The following is a 17206-nucleotide window of genomic DNA, read 5'->3' as shown; positions in this document are numbered from 1 at the left end:
TTCAAGTTAGCTTGGATCCTGCCTTCCCACCAAACCAAGGCAGTGCCTCCCATGCGTAGGCTTGCTAGCTGAATCTTACTCTTGTCTAAATTGATATTTTGCACTTTGCAATAAACATCAATTTGTCTAATCCAATTGTCCAGCTTTTCTACATTCAACTCTCCATCAAATATAGGTGAATCAAATTTAACATCTAGTTTGATCAAATATGCTTTCCTTTTGTGTTCAGGGCTATTAGGAGGTGTGAGAAAGCTTTATTCTTTCCCTTTGCCTTTTGAGTGGTCATGGAAGTGAGACTCATCTTCTCCTTTGTCATGTTTGGAGCCTGATGAATCTTCATCCTTATGTTTTCTAAAGTCCCTATACATTTTCTCTACAATGGACTTTATGGCTAGGAAACTATCTATGAATTGAGGGTCTGGCCCCATAGAAATTTCCTCTGACATTGTCTTCCGAGGATAGACTCTCCCAATTTCAGGATTAGTTTCCACCAACTCTCCTTCTCCTAATTTGAGCTTTGATCTAGTTAGCATTCAACAACTAAATCCAACACAAGCTTGTCTAACCTTAATAGCCTTAGCTCTAATACCACTTGATCTGAAAATCACTCGTGAGTGATCTCAGTTAAATAATTAATGAATGAAGGTATTACAGACTCATATGCTGGTGTGTGTTTGTGTCATTTTAGGCAAGGGATCGATCAAATTTCAAAATACACAGACACTAGAAAATGGAAAACAGTAAGCAAATACAAGAACACAACACATTAATAAGGAGTTCACCCTATTCTCTAGGCCTACGTCTTTGGTCTAGCTCTCAGTAGTGGCCTTCTTTTATTGTGTCTTTAAAGCAGAGATTTACAATGAGGAGCTGAATTTGAGTCTCCTGAAATAGATAATGCTTGGTAGGGTGGTTATTGGATTCCCCAAGCCACTAGAGTGCACAGACTCTTTCCCTTTCCAAGTCTTGACCTCTTTGGTCTTTAATGGGATGAGTCCAATCTGGTACCCAGTTCCCGACAGATATCCTCACAGGGATTGCTTGAACCCCCCAAGCCTTCTGTCTGCTCGATGTTGCCTTATGCTGCAGGTCAGCTCGGCTCTTTGTTTTTTACTTCTTGCTTCACTGTTTCTTTCGTCCTTTTTTCACTATTCCCTTCTCTGGTTCTTCCATCTTCTATTTTTTGTCTGTTCATGGCTTAAAGCCAATCTGTTCTTGACTATTCACTTCCTCTTCTACCCCTTCGGATCACCTGCTATTGTTCATTTGGAGTTCCCTGCCTCTATGTCATCACCAACGTCCCATAAGGAAGTGGCCACTTGTCCTCTCATGAACTGTGCCAGCTCTTCCTCAAACGATTCGATATTTTAGTTATGTTGTGTAATGATTCATCCGCCAACTCAGAGGTCAAATCAAACTTCATACTTTTATATGTCACAGCTTAATTCCCCCATCAAATCCTGTTTCTCATCGGGCACAATCTCCGCCGTCAGATCTGGAGCCCGCAGATCCTACGATGTTCACTCTTTTTGCGCGGTTGACTTGCTCGACTGTTAGCCCGTGATCAGAGGCAGTTTTCTCTCTCATCTGCCGGACACACACGTGCAATGTATGGAATCACTCGTCTCTGCCCAAATCCGTTTACTGCCCAATATGCCTCCGATATTCTACCGGTTTTGGAGTGTGGGACCTACCTTTCGCTTTAGCGCTTTCCATACGGTTTCCCGACTTCCCATGCGACCGAGTGCTCGGGACCTTTCCTTCTCGAGGGGTTTTGCCCAGTGATGTGCGATTAGCGCTAAGAACTAATCGCGCATCAGAAACGACCTCCATTTTCTGATCCGGACTTCCCAACTACCAGTTTGCGTCCTACGCAGTCTCCATGGGCCTCAGTTAGTGCGCTTTGGCCAAGGTCCTCGTCGCTCCTTGCTGGCTACAAACTGCCACTGTCCAGAGGTCTTCCTAATAGCTCTTTGTTCATAAATTTTTTGAAGTCTATCCTGATTTGATACAGTCATAGCACTTTGCTAGTTTTCATGGATCCAATTCGGATCATCAATGCAAGAGCAACTCTACAATGAGCTATGGTTATTTCTTTTAATAATCTAATTAATAATTTCTTGGTAGTATATCTAGATGATATTACTGTCTATTGAAAGAAAAAATTACAATGTGTTGATAATTTAAAAAGAGTATTTAAAAGATGTCATAAATATGGTATTTCTTTAAACCCAGAGAAGATTGTATTTGTTGTCACTGAAGGTAAATTGTTAGGCTTCATAGTTTCCAAAAACAACATTGTAATTGATCTAGAAAGAGTTAAAGAAATATTACAAATTACTCTTCCTCATAATAAGAATCTTATGCAATCCTTTTTAAGGAAGATTAATTTTGTTAGAATATTTGTGCTTGGTATTGTAGAGATGGTAAGACCTATGCAAGATATGATTAAAAAATACCACACTTTTAAATGGGGAACACTTGAGAAAGATGCTTTTGAAAAATTTAAATAGGCTATTGATGCTTCTCTAGCATTAATTAGTCCTGATTTTGATAAGGAATTCTTATTATATATATTTACATCTGATGTCTCTTATGCAACAATCTTACTCAAAAGAATTACGATAATATTGAAACTCCTATTTCTTTTTCCATTTATGGTTTTCAAGGTGTTGAATTAAACTATTTAGATATAGATAAGTAGGCTTATGAAGTTTATAAATTTTTCAAATACTTTAGACCTTTCCTTTTGAAGTCTCATACTAAAGTTATAGTTCCCCACCTCGAATTCAGAAATTTATTGGTACAAAAGGAATTATGAGAAAAAGGGCATATTGGATTATTTCACTCCAAGAATATGGTCTTGAGATTAAACCCTCAAAATTCATCAAAGGACAAGGACTATGCAAATTATTAGCTAAATCAGAAGTTTACCACTCAGATGAAGAAGAAAGTTCACATTTAGAAAAAGGTTGGTTTAACAAGTTCTAGGTAAGTCAAGAACAAATTAACTATGTTCCTACACCAAACTATACTTAGTATTATGAAATTAAGTATTTCTTAACTTGTGACACTACCCGTAATCATTTATCAGTTAAGAAAAAATAGCCTTAGATTTAAAATGTTCTAAATATTAACTAATTGATGGTGTTATTTTCATAAAAAACTACAACGATGTTTTATTGAGATGATTTTAGAAATATCATGCGGAGAAGGTTCTAACTAATTTACATGATGGTCCCCCTGGGGGACATTTTGGAGGAGAAACCACCATGCATAAAATACTACAATTTGGATCATATTGGCCAAACTCATTTTAAAAAACATGTCAAATTGATGTAGGAAAAGGAAAAATACCAACTCTTCCCCTTCAATTGGTTGAAGTCAAAGGACCTATTGAATAATGAGGTTTTGATATAATTGGTGATATAAATCCAAATTATTCAAAGTTACATAAGTATAAACTTACTACTAATGATTATTTTACCAGATGGACTGAAGCAATCCCATTAAAGAAAGTTGGTGATGAACATGTAATGTATTTTCTCGAAAGTCACATAATCACCAGCTTTGGTATCCCAACATCTTTTGTATTTGACAATGTGTCTTATTTAAATTATCTCAAAATGAATGAATGTTGTCTGGATAAAGGAATTAAAATTAAATTTTCTGCTAACTAATATCCACAAGGTAATGGTTTAGCGGAATCTACAAACAAAAACTTAATCCGGATTCTTAAGAAAATTGTCCAAAAACATCAAAGAAATTAACATAACCAGTTATCTAATGCTATATGGGATGATAGAGTCACTCCAAAAAAATAATTAGGTAATTCCCCTTATTTCCTTGTATATGGAAAGGAAGTTTTCTTACCTCCAAATATTTTTCCCCCATCAATACAAATAGCTTACTTAGTGAATAGAAATTCAATTAGAGATATGGATGTGAGATTGTATACATTATTAAAATTGGAGAAAGAAAGATAGAAGTAAAAAGCTAAGTTTCATGAACATCAAGAAATTCATAAAAGATGGTTTGACAAACATTTAGCATCCAACAAAGATTTCACTATAGGGGACTTAGTGGTTAAATGGGATAAAATCCAAGAAGAAAAGGGTATACACTTTATGTTTTAGCATCTTTGGATTGGAACTTTTCAAATATCTTCAAAACTCAGTTCCTCAACTTATATCCTGCAGACATTAGAAGACCAGGTTGAAAATTTTCTTGTAAATGGGCATATTTTGAAGAGATTCTTTTCATAAGGAAATCATTTTGGCACTATGTAAATAATTTGTTTTACTAAAGGACGCAGGTGTCCTTAAAATGTTATTTTTCTTTAAAATTGATTGTGTACAAAAATTTCATTTTATCTTATTTTTGTTGTATAATTATAATAGTGATTACATGTTTAAAGAATTATATTTTTATCAATTAATTATTTATTATTCAAATGAATTTAAAGTCCAAGGATAAAGTATTCTTAAAATATGAGAGGTCTATGAGTGCTTGTTATTACTTTAACTCTTTATATAAACTCTCAATAGTAGGAAAGTGCATGGTTGATTATTTTATGTTATAAGAGTTCCATCACTTTCACATTTAAGATAAGATGAATTCTATCAAGTAATGAATAATGAAATACAAAGTTTGATTTATTAATACATTAGAGGTTTTTCTCAAAATAAAAAATAAAAAATAAATTTCATATCACCCTGCTCTTTTCATACCAAAATTTGCTCAAAAAATAAAAAGACATTATAAGGATATCTAATCATCAAAGAGTTAGCAAAGCATTTCTAAAATGCAATGTCGGAAATAGTAGAAAACCCACCAGAGTACTGAACAGGCTTGCTGGAAACGGGTAAATTATCCTATGATATTGAGCTAGTCTTCACCAGAGTACCAAACATGCTTACTAGAAGTGAAGGTATGCTTGGAGCAAGAGAGATGATGAAAATGAAAATATAAAAAACTTTCTTAGTATTAAAATATTAAACTTAGTATAAAAAGTTTAGAATTAATTGGAATTTAAATATTTAAGGTTTAAAGAATCTCATCTATTGACTCCTATTACATAAAAAAATTATTCCTTGTCATGAACACTTCTATTTTGATTGTTTACTTTTCATCTAATATATCAATCATTTCATGGATTAATCACAAATTGGAAGAAATTTTTGAAACTTGGTTTTTATTCGGGTTTTGAATTAATCCTGATAGAGATAACTGCTTCTCCCAATGTGTCACCAAATGTTGTTAGGATTACAATAACCTCCTCTTTTTAATTATTTTTCTTGTTCAAAAGAAGGAAAAATGAGACCTTGTCTTCTTTTGTTTGTTATATTTTTATAAATATTTTTTTTTTTCCAAATAATAGAATCCAAAAATAAATAAATAAATTGATAAAATTTTGGAAATTGGGAGGTCTAACATTTTTTTAATTTTTAAAGTAATAAAGGAAGTCGTGAATCCATACCTTCTAACGACTTTCTCAATCTAATTGGTCATAGGTGCATGTCGGGACCTAAAACCTTTTCTTGTGAAAGCCTTTTATTTTCCCCTGACCCCCAACTATTTGACCCCTCATCTCCCCGACTCTTGACTTTGTCCCTATCCAAACCTGACCTTAAGTCAAAGTTGGAATCAATAAAGTCACAAGGTATTGTGAAATACTTCTTAACTTCCAAAATATCCGACTTTGATTATGAATAAAATAATAGTTTTTCTCGATTAAATAATCTTTTATTTATTTTTAAAATACTTTTTTGACAAATTAAGTTTCTAGCCATGTTTTCTTATAAGTGTGTTATATTTGAATACAAATTTTATCCGATTTCAATCTCCCCAACCTCGCCTCATTTTTTGAAGAATGGTTAAAAGTATTTTGCATTTATATTTAATTTGGTACCTGTCACGCGAATTAAACATCCCATATTCCAAGATTTAATCGAGGATTATCAAAGTTTTTCCCCTTCTGCATATTTAAAATTTACATTTTTTATTACTTCTCTGACTTAACTTTTCACTGAAAGAACAATCTGAATCTCTGAAATTCAATGAGAAGTAGTGACATCTTGTTTCACAGCTTGTGAATTCTAGTAAGCCCTCATGGTTTAAATGTTTTCAGTCATTGAATTAATTATTTTTTGCGTTTTCAAATGTAGGTTGTAAAATGGGGAAGAAGAGTAATTCCACCACCTTAAGACAAGAAATCCAACAAATTAAGGATAGAATAAAACAAGTGTAAAATCCATAACACAAGGACTATAATTTGTATTCAACACTCATCTTTGACACTGCTTTAAAAATGCAAGATGTAGATAAGATGAAATGGGAAGAATTTTTCAAAACTAGAAGGAAAAAATTGCATAAGGTTGTTGCTAGGGATAAAATCTTCCCATATTATGATATGATGTTTTGGGTTTTAGCACATGTGCATCTCCCTACTTCTTTAGTCTTAAATTGCAGTAAAAATGTGATAGCATAATGGAAACCTAATATTTTGGTTGCAATCTATAAACAAAGTCCTCCATAATTTTTTGTGACTACTGAATTCCTGGATAAATTCAATACCACAATTATAAAAAAATAAATTATGATAAAGTTATTGAGTGTTGGATAAGAGAATATAAGGAGGGATTTAAACTCAAAACAACTAAGGATTATCCCATCGTCATTTTCAAGAAACCTTTTAGGTTTATCATCAAAATGTTATCCAAGTTCTATGGTGAAAAATATCTTGAACACTGTAAATTTCAATGGATTCCTTTGATTCATAGTATATACCATGAGTCAAAAAGACTTAATTGGACTGACATTTTAGCTAAGAGTCTCACAAATCTCCTCCAAGGTATGAACATATGTTTTTCATGTCCGTCTGTCTTATGTATATGTGATTGCTTCAATACCTTTTCCTCTTATGAAATGGAATTATCCCACTGACCAACAAACAACCATTCAAAATTATTCCTCAGTTATGTGGGAGAGTAATTTCAAGTTTCATATTTATGATATTTATAACTATGTAATGATCATGTTACATGAAAACATTTTTGAGAGATATTGGATCAAATAGGAGACTGGTTTGTTGAAGAGTTGTTCACCTACATCAAAATATATGGAAGTGAAATAGGTCCTCATGCTTTACTAAGATATATCCCTGAAAGAATTTCTATTAGAGAAATAGAAAATCAAACTGCATTGAATGGTTAAGCATGGAAATTAAGTAAACTTCAAAAGAAAATATAGCCTAATTTTCCAATCAAATTTGGAAAAATAAGTTTGAAGGATAGAGGACATGCATTTAAAGAAGTTGAAGAACTCCAAAATGTTGGTTTTACACATTACCTCACTATGATTATGACCCCAACAGTGCAATAAATGATTATTATAAAGTTATGAGTTATATCAAAACTTTCACACATCAAAAGTCTCCTTTTGATGATGTTTCTACAAACATTGATTATTTTGATCAAGTAGTTGAGAGAGGAAAATTAATGAGTAATGAATAAAGAGCCAAACTTCAAGAATTTAGAGAGAATACTTATGAATATTTTATCAGAAGAAGTAGAAAAAGTTAAAAAGTTAAAAATTAAAAATTAAAATTTAAAATTTAAAACTAAAAATTATTTCTTCTATCTTTACTCAAGATTTAAAATCTCTTAAATATTTGAAATGCAAATTCACTCTGATCCCTCCAAAACCAACTTCTAAGTATGAGAAAATTCAAGAAACTCATATTGAAAGTGTGCCATATTTTTTTGTTTCAGCTCAGGAATTGACCAGTTTGGACACAAGCAAAGATGATAATCCTAAATAAAAGAAGCAAGATAGTTAGGTGATCTAGAAGAGCTTGATATTTGCATCGGTTAAAGACCGGAAACAAGAAAAAATAGTACATACTGAAGCAACATTCAAACAAGGTTCTCCTCCCAAAGATATTATTGTCATTGATTCTCCTGAAGAAATAAGTCAATAGCATTCACAGTTTAAGAAAGATATTGAGCAGATTGTGGTAATTGAGACTAGTAAAGACAAGAATGAGCAAGTAACTTCTCATTCAATATTGACAAACATTTCTAATAAATAAAAGGAGTCAATAGAGTAGAAAACAAAATCTACTGAGATTTTAGTCTTGGAAACATCTCCAAAAGCTTCCATGACTCCCATTTCCACAAAATTCCTTTAAGTTCTTTTCTTTTTAAGCTTGTTACTAAAGCAGAACCAGTATCTGAAAGTATTCCTTCTTTCATTGAATATTATTTCAATTCACAAATGAATTTAGTTGTAATAAAAACTAAAAATAGGAAGTTTGACTGTTTTGAAATAGTTTATGAATATCGTTGGCAAGATACAGGTGATGTGAAAGAAAAACGAAAGAATCTGCACAAGCCCTTGGAGCTGTTGTAAATTATCAACAATATCAATTCAACAAACTTGCAACAACTTATCAAAATAAACTTTAAAGGACCAAAGAATTGGATATACATGTGGGAAAAATAAAAGTATTCAAAGAGGAACAATGGCAAGCCCATTCTACAACTCTTATAGGAGGATTTTATATTGAAAGAGCCAATTTGAAAGATCAATTTCAAGTCAAATTGAATGAACTAGAAGTCAAGCATTCCCAATAGATGGAAGACATCATAAAATTGAATGAAGACGAGAGTCGGATTTTAAAAGAGGAAGCCAACAACAATATTGAAATAATTACTATTGCATTGAATCAACAAATTGAAAATTTCTAGTTGCAATTAAAATATATTTATAATAATGAGAAAAGCATAAATGAATTTAAAGTACAATAATTATAGATTAATCAAATATTTCAGAAAGACGAGGCCAAATTTTTCAGACAGATGGCTAAAATCTGTAGATTTTATCAAGAAATTTTGTATCTCAATGAAAGAATGGAATCTCTAGTTGAAGAAGATAGAAATATTAAAGAGAGATTCACATCAATTCTAGAATGGGAGAAACAGTTATAACCTGAGCATATTCTTAATATTTCTAAAAAATGATAGAAGACTGATGTTTGCATCTTTAAACTGGAGAGAATCAAAGACAAAAGAAATCCAAGAATGGACTAAAAAGGCTATTGAACATTGTATCTTAGTATGGGAGGCTGGAACTGATTTCATTGAAGATTTTGATTTGTCAGGTTTTAAACCATTGAGAGAATTTGTATTCATAATTCTAGTCAAACAACAAACAAAATACATCTGGACCAAGGATGAAAATGCGATAAAAAGAATCAACATTTGGACTCAAGAATAATTTCAAAATTTTCTTCAATTTCCATTTGAGCAAATTAAGTTAATTTCAAATTTTGCTATTTAATATAGGAAAAAGAAGATATCTATTCAGAATTTGGTGTCAATGTGTCATGTCAACAATGATCACTTTCATCCAGTGAATTTGTCTGCAGTTAATAAAGTGCATACAGATTGGGTGAGTGTTATCCAAACAAATTCTCCCCATCTACTCCATACTAACAATAGGGATTCTGAAGATGAGGAGGAAGTTTGAAACAACCTACCACTTTATAGGGAAAAACTCCTTTGATAAGGAGAATATTTTATTTTTAGCATAACTTTTGATCAGAGAAAATCTTGAAGCTTTTCTAATTTTATATAAATAAACATATTTTATCTTATTTTATTTTAGTATTTATATGACCTCTTATGTTGGTGTAAGGGTCGATGAATTGTAGAAACTCAAGACTTGCATTTTATAATAAGATTTTGAAGTGGAGATTTTTTGAAGACCAAATTCAGAGTTGAATGTGTTTATGAGCTATGCAATTGATATCATGTCATCATTTTAATTATTTAATGGATGCATCTGGTACTCTTTATGTGGATTTCTTCATGCTTACCTCTGTTGAATGTTAGAATATTCTGATTAACATTTCTTATGATATGTCACAGTTTAATTTTGTTTCCAAAAAAAATATGATATGTTCTCTATCTACATTTTTTATTTGATGGTAAAGTCTGATATTCAAACAATAGAACATTAGTGTTCTCTTGTTTTCGAAATATATTTCCTTTTAAGTTATTTATTCTAGTTATTGAATGCACATAGAAAAATGTAAAAACATATACATTGGGGTTTGAATTGAAGAATCTTCTCAAATCATCCTATGTGGTTAGATGAACTTTGATTCTGGCCAAATTCAAACACACATTATATTTTGTTTCAAATATTATGTTTGAATATATTCCCCATCCCCCACCCTCACCATTGTCTACTCCATCAGGTCAAATCTAAATTGCATAAACAACAGTCTGTGATTTTTTGTAATTAATTTTAAATATTAGTCTACATCATATATTTCCCCTAATCTTAGTTTAATTTCATTTAGTTTAGTTTTAGTTTAAATTATAATAGGAAATCGAGCCTTGGTTTCGAAGAGTATACAAACACTTTAACGAAAAAGGTTCTAATTGGGAGCCCAATCGGGCCAATGCTCAACTTGTTGTAATTGGGACATCTTCCCCCTGTCAACACCTTTGTATGGGGATATCTTGGTATATTTATAGAATATGGAATTTCTTTAGTACTTTTCTAATGATAATTGTCGATGATTGCATAATATCACTAAACATTATCTAATCATTGGTGATATGTTGTATCATTGTGGGATAGACTAAATTCTATAATGATGCTTAGCCATTGAAGAGGCCAAAAAGGTTTTAAATGATTTTCATGGTGGAGCGTGTGGCGGTCATTTTTCTGAGCTAGAAACATCTCAAAAAATATTGTGTGCAGGGTAATTATAGCCCTCAATTGTCAAATATTTCATTGAGGTAGTTAATAGATGTCATCCTTGCCAAATTTATACAAGAAAAATGCACCTCATCCAGCTCTGCTTTTCCCCATTCTCACCGCTGGTCCATTTACTAAATGGGTAGTGGATTTTACAACTTGTCACCTATCTTTGGCTAGGGGAAACAAGTACAATATCGTGGTAATAGAATAATTTAACAGTTGGGATGAGGCCATACCAAATTATAATAATGGTGGCAAGACTGCCATACTTTTCATTTTTAATCAAATCCTTTCGTCTTTTGCTATTCCTAGAGAAATTGTCACTAAGCATGGTATTCATTTCTAGGACAGGATGATGGTCGGGTTGGATTCTAATTTGTGGTTAAAGAAAGAACATTATTATCGATATTACCCCCAAGAAAATGGCTAAGTTGAAGTTGTTAATAAATATTTAAAGACCATATTGCAAAGAATAATTATTGAATCTAAAGAGCAATTAACGAAGCTAAGTTAAATTGGAATATCATGTCATATTTTCTTGTTTGGGCATATTGTACGTTAGTTAAGATAATAATAGGTTTTATTGCTTTATATCTTGTTTATGGTATGGAATTGATTCTCCCAATAGAGTTTTAGATCTCATCTCTTAAGCTAGTAGCTAAGATTATTCTTAATATGACAAGTTTGGAAAAACATCTCATTCACTTAGAAATCTTGAGAAGCAACATTGGGATGGAACTATAGTGAATGAGGCCTATAAAAATCTTGTAAAGCCTCAATATGATAAGTTTGTGCACCTTATGGTTTTCTCCAAAGGGAACCTTGTTTTTTTCTATGACTAAAACAAGGACACCCTGTGGGTAGGTAAATTCAAACCCATGTGGCATGGCCCTTACATTGTCAAAAATTTCCTAAAGAAATGAGCTTATGAATTGGTTATTTTGAAGGGAATGTGTTGGCTAAGCCTAGAAATACACTTTATCCAAGAAGTGTTATGCTTAAGCTCTTTCTTGAGCTTTTTCTTTGTTTTGTAATTAGTGTACATAGAAATTTCTTTACAGTGTTATATTTTTGGTGATGTATCTAATTATGTCCTCAAAATGCTTTGATAGGTGTTTGTGGGTGATTCAATTTACTTAGGGTTCATAGACGGAACTCGTCATCACACTCATAACTTAGCTTCAACAACATGGGTAATTTACTATCCAACTAGCTAGTTACTTATTTCTAGTGGCGCATACATTGGATCTGCATTTAACAATATGGATAAATATAGTTGCATTATTGAATTACTTCGGGAAGAAATACCTTATGGTATACAATTATTAGTAATCCACCAAAATTACTAGTTGGTATTGTCACAACTTAATAACATTTATCATGTGAGGGATCCTTTTTTATTTCGATGATTTCTGATCGTACGATTGCTTGAACATTCTTTTAGTTTTAACACTTATATTCACATTCCATGATCCATAATTTTTGTTGTTGATTCTATTGCAAATTATGTTTGGATTGGCATATTTTTTATTCATCACATTAAAAAAAACTATCTGTATGACAACAATCAAATCAACACATGGTCAAGTCACATCAAAGTTGTTGTATATATATGTATATAAGTGTTTAGAATATTACAAAATGTAGAAAATTTTCCTGCAAAATTAGCAATTCTAGCTCGGATCCTTAGTGATCTCATAATTTGATTAGTGTATCATGAAAAATCTCTAATTTTGAGGGTCTTACTTAGGATGCCTCTGGTAGATATTCCGCTAGTTCCGTAGGAATTTGTTGAGTCAATCCCTCTATGTTCCTCTACACTAAGAAGAGGACTCTCTCTGCTTTTCCAGTTGATCCCTTTACATCCCTGCCATAACATCTATGTCAGGGCAGTCCTTCAGGCCTAACAGGTCCAAGACATGTAAAGGAATCACATTTTGTTATTACTTTTGTTCCACAAAAAATTATTTCAATTCTTGAATCTATAAATAAAAATATAAAAATTAAATATATTTAAAAATAAAAATAAATATTACCTATGTCGCATCATGGAACATCCTCTGGATGTACTAATTCCATGTCACCCCAGAAGTATAGTGTTGTATAGGGGTAGTTATAACATCTTTTTCCTTAATTATCATCAAATGCTTGTATTTCTCTGGGTAGTTTCCCTTTCCCCATGCAAACCTAACATCATTTAAAAAAAAAATTCAAATTCCATACATGATTTTCCCAAAGTAAAAGTGTGTATGTACATGGTTCCCCTTAAATATTCCCATGTACAACTTTTAAAATTTTTAAAATATATATTTCGACTATTTTTGGGAGGTTATTATGGGTTAGACGAGAAGCCTTCTTACAAGAGCACATAACATAACCAACCCAGCCAATTTCTAGTGGTATAAATACATACATTGGGTTTCCCTCATATGCATGCTTATACTTGGCATCCATACTCTGCAAAATTTCCCCCGGATTAGGCTTATTATTCCTGTGCTTTTAAGCACTCCCTTGTCTCTAGAAAACCTTGGTTTCCTTGATCATGTGGTGTCAATTATCTGTAGAAATTCCTTGTAGATTCAAACTACTAATTGTAATCTGCTAAAACAATAGACTTGAATCTACTCCACTCATCAGCGGAAATAATTAACAATCGATGAAATAATGAAGCATACAAGAGAAATAATTCAATTAACACATAACACAATGATTTCCTGGGGAAATCCACAGCTAAAAACCCTTGGTATCTGTATATTGCATTAGTAGGAAAATATGAGATGATTACAATGCTTTTCTCAATCCCAAGCAACCTCTTCAATATCTCTATCTGTCTCACTGCTTCCTAGGCTAACTCTGGCCAACACTTAGCCAATTTCCTAGCCTTCCAAGCTCCTACTTCCTTGTGTTTTTCCTCAAGGAATTAGCTCCTATTTGATTGAGAAATTCCTCAATTATGAATTGCGCAATCCTCATAGGCCTTCCTATGACTGCATGCACCATCTATTTAATTTGGATGATTTTACAACTAATAATACACTGTCCCTAAACTCCAATCTCATCTGGGTATTTCTCTGATCTAACATGCATGAGTTAATTATGAGTGAATATTTAGTTTATTGGTTGATCATTGTAGGCAACACCACACACTTCAGGAAGCACCACATTGTAATTTAGGCAACACCACACTGCACTTCAGGCAACACCACACTGCACTTTAGGCAACACCACACTCGACTTCAGGAAACACCACACTACTAGACCTCCCACTAGTTCCTCCATTAGTTGGAACTAGTTTAACTGATTTGAAATCAGTTAGATTGAATTAATTAATTACAACTCAAAATAAACTCAACCAGGGCTCATATAATGTTGGAGACACTCTACAAATCTAGCTATGATAGCATGTAGAAATTTCTACAAATCTAGCACTGATACCATGTAGAAATTCGTTGTAGATTCAAAATTCTATTGTAATATGCTAAAACAATAGACTTGAATCTACTCTACTCATGAGTGGAAATAATTAATGATCGATAAAATCATGAAGCATACAAGAGAATGAATTCAATCAACATATAACACAATGATTTCCTAAGGAAAGCTAAAGCTAAAAACCCCTGTTATATATATATTCCATTAGTTAAAAAGTATGAGAATATTACAATGCTTTTCTCAAGCCCAAGAAATCTCTACACTATCTCTATATGTCTCACTTATTCTTAGGATGAATCTAGCCAACACTTAGCCAATTTCCTAGCCTTCCAATCTCCTACTTCCTTGCGATGTTCCTCAAGGAATTATCCCCTATTTAATTGGGAAATTCCTCAATTATGAATTATGAAATCCTCATAGTCCTTCCTCTGACTGCATGCACCATCTGTTTAATTTGGATGATTTCACATCTGATAATACATTGTCCCTAAACTATAATCTCAACTGAGCATTTCTCTGATCTGACATGCATGAGTTAATTATGAGTAAATATTCAGTTTAATAATTTATCATTGCAGGCAACACTACACTCCACTTCAGGAAACACCACACTGCACTTCAAGCAGCACCACACTGCACTTCAGGCAGCACCCCACTGCGCTTCAGGAAGCACCACACTACACTTCAGGTATCACCACACTTGACTTCAGGTAGCACCACATTTTACTGCAGGCAACACCACACTACTAGACCTCTACTAGTTCCTCCATTAGGTGGAACTAGTTTAACTGATTTTAACTCAGTTAGACTGAATTAATTAATTACAACTCAAAATAAACTCAATCAGGGCTCCTATAATGTTGGTGACACTCGACATGACTCTAGTTAGACCCTCAAATCGAATTAATTGAGCCAACTAAGTCAAATTAACTTAGTTAACTAATACAAGTTGTCATGAGATGTGGACTTACAATTTTATTCCCAACTTAATTCAAGGACAAAATTAAATCAAGATTTTTCTTGATGCTATTTTTAACATTTCTTGTTGCAATTTTCAACATTATCCCTGTCGCATCCACTTTTCTATTATTAGAGAGGAAACCTTCAGTAGCCTGGGAAGGAAGGATCTGGAGGAAGGTTCCATTGATGTCAACAACCAAGATCTAGTGATGTTATAACTACTTTATTGTGGTTGTTTTTCAATACAAGAGACTCATATTCCATTCCCATTTTCATTGTATATATTTCATGATTATGAATGCCTAATGGATTTGATTATGGACTAAAATGATTTATATGCTTGTATACTTTGAATTCTTTTATTTTCTCTTGGTTTCTTGATTGTCTTGTAGGTCTGCAACTTTAGAGCATGAGGTTAGGTTTTGGATCCTAAAGGTTCGACACCAAACATAGGACCCACCTGTGAATTCCAATTACTTACTTTGTGAATTTGAAGTGTTTGGCATTTTTTTTATTATGGACTAAAATGATTTATATGCTTGTATACTTTGAATTCTTTTATTTTCTCTTGGTTTCTTGATTGTCTTGCAGGTTTGAAACTTTAGAGCATGAGGTTAGGTTTTGGATCCTAAAGGTTTGACACCAAACATAGGACCCACCTATGAATTCCAATTACTTACTTTGTGAATTTGAAGTGTTTGGCATTTTTTTTTCACTCTATTAGTGATTTCAACCCTAGTCCTATGGGAATTCTCTCACAACAAGATGACCATAAACTAATGGTGGTTCAAGGTTGGAAACCAACCAAATCATGCTCATGGAACATGATAATGACTAAGGGCGCCTACTTTCATTATAGAAGTATTTGACACCGTGAAGGTTCTCATTCACCAATGAAATTAGTGGGAAATTCAAATACTTTCTTGAGGCCTCTATCATCCAAACTTAAATAACACTTCATTTCATTAATATCAAATACTGAAATAATCTTACAAACATAATGGAAATAAAATAGCTCGATCGATGGTAGCTTATCTCTAAGAAGAGATGTGGTGGCTACATTCCTATGAACTATGTTACAATGAGCCTTGAAGGTGTATTTATTATTGAGAAACAATGGAAAACCCTAAAAATCCAAAAACCTAACCCTAGGAGCTGAAGCGCCAAAACTATGGGCCCCATTTGGGTAAATTGGTATATCAACTTCCCAAGGTCATAACTTTGGCATACGATCTCAGTTTGATGCATACAATACCTCGTTTGAAATATCTATTTGAGGACTACAATTAAAAAAAAAAAAAACCCATTTAGGGCCTCAAAAAAGCTCTGAAAGTTCAGGTCCCAAAAAATGCCAAAAATAGTAAATTGTGCTACAATTAAGGAAACTGAAAAACTAAAAGAGACCGTGGTGGGTTCTAAGTGGAATAGGAAGGTGGACACAAAAATTCACCTAGATCAGTCCTCCCCCCTTAGGAATAAGTGGTCCCCATTACATTGAATGCCTCCATGAGATGGGGAAACTCTGCTAAACTTGGTTCCTGGTGAGCCACTTGCCTTGGTGCAGGAGTTGACCAGCTTTGACAACCCGATATAGTTGGATCTTCTACTGGCGAGTTTTCTTGATTTGTGTGTCCATAATTCAATCAGTTGTGGCATGTTCCATGTAGTCTAGGTTTAACTCTATTGGTGTGTTTTGTTCTGCAATGTCTGATGTGTCCAGTAATGGTGGGAAGTATGGTCGAAGGAAGTCCATATTGAATATTGGGTGCAGGCCAAGGAATGGGGGAATGTGGAGCTCAAAAGCATTTTCTTCCATGGCCTTGGTAATGGTGTAAGGACTTGTTGATGCCTCTAAAATTGCTACATCAACATCGGGGAAAACCACCTGGTCCGGACCTTAAAGCAACTCCTTTTTCATTTGGTGTGGTGGCTCCGATTGGATGTAATGGGACCAGTTTCCCAGTGATATATGAGTTGATGGGTGATTGGTTTATAATGGATAATGGGAATGATAAGTGCTTTATTCTAAAGTGCAAAA

The 17206-nt window shown here is 33.1% G+C and overlaps 1 pseudogene; it reads left to right on the top strand.

Moving 5' to 3' along the window:
- LOC149203913 (uncharacterized) overlaps window positions 1–14912 on the top strand; it is an 89569-nt pseudogene extending 74657 nt beyond the window's left edge.
- The last annotated feature ends 2294 nt before the right edge of the window (window positions 14913–17206 follow it).

This window comes from Pinus tabuliformis, chromosome 2_1, assembly GCF_031772625.1.
Source record: "Pinus tabuliformis cultivar Carrire ecotype Pingquan chromosome 2_1, CPIR1, whole genome shotgun sequence".
Taxonomy (NCBI): Eukaryota; Viridiplantae; Streptophyta; class Pinopsida; order Pinales; family Pinaceae; genus Pinus; species Pinus tabuliformis.
This window is presented reverse-complemented; position numbering and strand designations above follow the sequence as displayed.